The 5061-nt window shown below is 42.0% G+C and overlaps 1 long non-coding RNA gene and 2 other non-coding genes across 3 annotated transcripts; all 3 read left to right on the top strand.

Annotated features, from left to right (window-relative positions):
* Positions 1-465: 465 nt before the first annotated feature.
* Positions 466-2288, top strand: LOC107532810 (uncharacterized). Its single transcript, XR_001602770.2, has 6 exons — positions 466-521; positions 1061-1104; positions 1205-1280; positions 1363-1427; positions 1666-1738; positions 1953-2288. It is a non-coding gene; the product is annotated as an uncharacterized LOC107532810 (long non-coding RNA).
* Positions 1504-1573, top strand: LOC148093085 (small nucleolar RNA SNORD50). The gene has a single exon (XR_015714596.1). It is a non-coding gene; the product is annotated as a small nucleolar RNA SNORD50 (small nucleolar RNA).
* Positions 1787-1857, top strand: LOC148093084 (small nucleolar RNA SNORD50). Its single transcript, XR_015714595.1, has one exon. It is a non-coding gene; the product is annotated as a small nucleolar RNA SNORD50 (small nucleolar RNA).
* Positions 2289-5061: the final 2773 nt, after the last annotated feature.

Here is a 5061-nt window from a genome sequence, read left to right as displayed (position 1 = left end):
AGCGGCCGCTGGGCGTCAGCTCCCTCCGGGCGCCAGCCGACCGGCCAACCCGCCAACCCAACTTCTCGACTGGATCATAGGCCGAGGCCGCCCTATACGCTGCAAAACTCAAGTGCACTCTCACTCCCGAACCGTCCAGTCCGTCCTGGGCGGATTTGGCTCGCGGCGGGCAGTAGCCTGGCCTCCAAATGCGCTTGTTGGTTTGAATTCTGGCGCCACTCCCGCGCCACGTAGAGCCAGACACTGAAGGTACTGAAAGCAGCGCGATACAGGGCGCGCGCTGAGGCCGGGGCGGGCGTGCGGCGGGCGTGCGGAGGGAGGGCAGCGCGCGCACCACGCCCGGAAGAGAGCCGCCGCGCGCGCGCTTGGCCTTAGGCCACGCCCCCGTGTTCTCTCCCGTCCAATAGATGTGCGAGGGAGGGGCGGCCTCTGTCTGACTCAGGGAGAGGCTATATAGGGAACTGCTCGCAGCGCAGCACGCTCTTTTGCGTCCGGACTAGGGAGTTGGTCCAGGCTGCTTGGTGAGTGGGCGTCGCGGGCAAGAACTCGAGCGAGCACTGGTGGCGTGGGCTTAAGTTGGAGGCTGCAGTACTATGACGAGGTTTACAGATTTGAGTGAGCTCATGGTATTGTGTGTTGAGAACTCCCGTGTGGGAAAGACGCAGCCCAACCGCCACGTGTCCCGAGTCGCGGTGGCGGCCGGCTTCTAGCTTAGGCTTGAGGAGGCTGCTGCTGATGGCCACCGGCCTGGTTACTAAACCCCGGCAGCCGGCTGCCTGAGCCTGAGCAGCGGCGAGAAAACCACATTCCCGGGATTTGGGGCGAGGAGTTAGTTTTACGTTGAGAGCAAAAGGCCTTTATGACTAAGGCGTCTGTCGCCAGATGAAACGGTTATTTCAAAATGGACAGCCCTTGATTTTGCCGGAGACAAATTGTATTGTGGCCAGGTGGCGCTGTGTGCAAATCAGATTAATGAAGGGGAGGTTTTTTTTTCAGTACTGAAAACCTTGAACTCTATTCCGTCAGAATGCTCACTTTTAAATATATTCATGCCCCACAGAAACGGTGGTGCTGGTAACGAAGCTGTTACGTGAAGATGCTAAGGTATGTGCTTGTTGAGAGTTCTTAAGCTAAAGGAGTAAACCTGTTGATTTACAGGAATAAAAGATGATGCATCATTTGAAATTTGCTTCTTTTTTATTAGATGCAAAGGAAAATTCCAAAACATGGGAGAAGATTTGCGGGGAAATTACCTGGCTAAAACTTGACAGTCTTATTAGGTATGTGTTGAACTAGTATTTTGATTCAATATATGATTAGTCTATATGTAGATTAAATGAAATTTTCTTTATCCTTGAACAGCATCCTGGGGATTGATGAATACTAATGAAGCTGTGGATATCACTGGCTGTCAGCTTCATTTGGAAGTAAGTTGTGGCTTACAGGGTCTGCTATAGTATTTCTAGTATAGTGCTTGCCTTTTAATGTTTTGGTTTATGGTCTAATCAGTGATGAAACCTATCCCGAACCTGATTACCTGAAGAAACACATGTACGGATTCGGCTTCTGAGACAAGACCAATATGAAAATTGACAAAAATTTTTGTTACCTGCATAGGTGAAGCTGCTACCTCACAATAGTGTGTGTTTTTTCCTCTGCCAACAGTGAGGGGTCGCTGTCTGCTGTCTGTTGAAAAGAGGCCGGTTTGCTGTGATGTTTTTAAGCTGTAACCATTTCTGTAAGTGGAGATATTTTGCTTAACAGTCAGTATTGTGTCCTTGGTCTTAATCTGTGATGATCCTATCCCGAACCTGAATTTCTGTTGAAAAAACGTATTACGGATCTGGCTTCTGAGATAGACCATTATAAGGACAATAGCATTTTTGAAAATAAATTTTAAATAAGTTCTGATGTTGGTGGCTTTGTAAATCTAAAGTGTTTTCCTTTTCTAGGGCTAGTGTTAACAAGATTTACCTGCTTGTTGTATGGATAACTGGTGATCAGGAAAAGCTCTTCATTTTGTGGACTTGGAAAGAAAACATGCAGATCAAGATGTATGGAGTTTTAAATTATGCAAATAGATTCTGAACCAACATTAAATATAGATTAATGTATCTTTAAAATTCAAGCCATTTTTAGTCATGTCACATACTGAATATTTGTAATAGAAATTTTTTTCCAGTTAAGTAACCTTGTAATCAAATAATTCTGGATGAATGTCTTACCTTTGGTCACCTGTTTAAGTTTAAAATGTATAATTAAAGCTGTGTGAAAGTTTGTGCTGTTAAGTGGAGATGTGGACAGATGGCCTATTACAGGATGGGGGAATACCAGGCATAAAAGTGATCACTGATTGAGTCAGATTATTTGGTCTTATATAATTGGAATTTGAAAGGATGTTTTAAAAATGAAGAGAGCAAGGTGTGGCAGTTAAAGGTCACAAGGAAGGTCACTGAAAATCTGGTTTAGAAGTAGTCAAACATTGCACAGAATGGATTTAGTGTAAACAGTAATAGCATCTGATCTAACCAAGGTGATTAGGTTCCCCATTCATGATCACCTTCCCTAAATAGCTGCATGAATAAGTTGTTCCCAAGCCCATATTTAAATGTCATAGTCAAAACACCAATTTTTTTTTTCCTCAGTGAGCCATCATTTTCCTTAAAATGATTTCTTGCCTTAGTGAAAAGAATTCTATTTTGGACCCATGCAGCTCAGGAGAGGCTGATGAGACTGACAGGCCTATAGCTGGGTGGCCAAGCACATAGTGAATTTGCCCCAAGTAGTAAGATGGTATGAAGTGGAACTTTGAAACTGTTTCTTGCACCCATATTAAAATGATGAACTAAAAATTAAAGGGCTTTGTATTTGGCGTATCTGCACATTAAACCAGGTACAAGAAATTCCACAGTGGCTCTGGTTTGTGGGAAGTTAAGAGGCCTTTGAGTCTTGTTTCAGTGAGAAAGATGAATTAGCATAATGTTACACATAATATGAGTATCATGATATTACCAAAAGAAATGAAGAAAACTGACCTTTGAGGTAAAATGTACCTTCAGGTAAGGTTTCAATGAGATAGTGTATATAAAATGCAGCAATTGCAATCTTGACTATTACAGCTCTCATATTTCCTCTTGATCTAAGGTCAAGAAACAAGTAGCATTGTGTTTGTAATCTTAGTTGCCTTTATTATATGTACTTCGAAATAGGTAAGTAATGTTTGGTAATGCATTTTATAAGATCTGTTTCACTGGCTTAAGTGCATAGACAACTACCTGGTACTTGGTTGTAGAGTAAATTTTAAGTGAACAATGAATGATATAAGACAAATTGGGATCCTGCACAAAACTTTCAGGCAAAAGTGTCTTCTACCCTTTGTCAGAGCTGGCAAACAAGACTAAAACAAGCCAGAGTTGTGAAACAATGATCCCTCTGACCTTTTCCTGCAGTTCTTCTGGTTTTGCTCCTTTCCTTCCCAATCATTCTTGTAATGTCATATTTCCTTAGTTGATAAATTGGTAATGTGCATTTACTTCATTGCACTGTATTAGGTTCCAAAGAGGTCAGATGTAAAATACTCTCTGTTTTCTATATGTCAGTAGTATAAAATGCCAAGGAAAGTGAAAAGCAAGGCATCTGTAATACTGTCAATAAAAAAATTTTAAAAAGCAAGCTATGATCCAAGAGATCGTGGTTTGATTCCTGGTCGGGGCACGTGCCTGGGTTGCTGGTTTGATCCCTGGTGGGGGAAGGGGACAGTACTGGGGGCATATCAGCTTTAATTAAAACTAGTACACACCTTGATGGGATTTTTCATTTCACACAGCACAGTTCTTGCTGTTAGATTCATAACCCATTTATGAATACTGACTTACTGGGTAATAAAACAGGCAACTACTAGCTAAGACCAAGGACCTTCCGTTGTTAGCTGGATGAAAGATTTACCCTCCAGAACATATGCAAATTGATAGAGAATTCAATTATACTCAAAAGCCTTAGAGACCTAAAACTAACACTATAATAGATGGGTCCCCTTGTTTAGGACTGGTTTCAGAAGTTGAAAGCAGAATCCACAAGTCTCGCTTTAGTGACCAGCCAATAGGAATTCTTTTCTCTCTGCCTTACACCATGCTTCCAGGTTACCTTAAAATTCAGTTGGCTCAAACTTACCATTTGGTGTTTTCTAAAATTAGTTCCATTGCCAGAAATCCAATATCCTACTAAACTTGGCTTCCCATTCAAGTGCCCTCTGAACTGATTATGCACTTCGTAATCCTTGCTGTTTGCCTAGCTTGTATGAAAGCTTTTGGCTGTTTTCATGGTTCTCAGCAGTTTCCCAATTACAGCCTTTTTGAATCTGTCTACTAGGATAGTATGCTTATCCTTTGCCAGTCCCTCCTCCCTGGGGATGGGACCCTCCTTCCTATATTTTTCTTCCTGAAACCTTGGTTTCAGGTCCAAACAATACTTAAAGCATAGTACTTACAATTGCCTTACAGAATGTTGCCCCTGGCTTTACTGCACCTCACTGATATATGTTGTATTTGGGTACGTACAGAGATCAGATTAAAACAGGTGTATTTCTCCGCCTAGCTTATTTCACTTGGGACAGTCCATCCATACTGTCCCAAATGGTATGAGATCCTTCTTTACAGCTGCACAGTATCCCATGGTGCAAATAGACAAACATCACATGGTCTCATATGTGAAATCTAAAGAACTTAATAAACTGATAAAATAGATTCAGTGACGTGGAAGCAAGGATCAGACTGACGAATCTCAGAGGGAAGGTGGGGCAGGGGGAGATTAACCAAAGAATTTATACACATACATGCATAACCCAGGGACACAGACAATAGTTTGGTGAGGGACTGGGGGGGAAAGGGGTCAATGGGGAGAAAAAGGGACATCTGTAGTATTTTGAACAATAAAGAAAAAATAAAAGTAAAAATGTTACATGGCAAACAAAAAAATACTAATGGGTATGAATATTATTTGCTACATTTTTTTATTAAAAAAAAAGGGGGGGTGCACTGTGAAGCTTATGAAATTTTACGGACC

Source organism: Miniopterus natalensis, chromosome 5, assembly GCF_054644295.1.
Source record: "Miniopterus natalensis isolate mMinNat1 chromosome 5, mMinNat1.hap1, whole genome shotgun sequence".
NCBI classification, from domain to species: Eukaryota; Metazoa; Chordata; class Mammalia; order Chiroptera; family Miniopteridae; genus Miniopterus; species Miniopterus natalensis.
The sequence above is the reverse complement of the archived record's forward strand: the minus strand, read 5'-3'. Positions and strand labels throughout refer to the sequence as shown.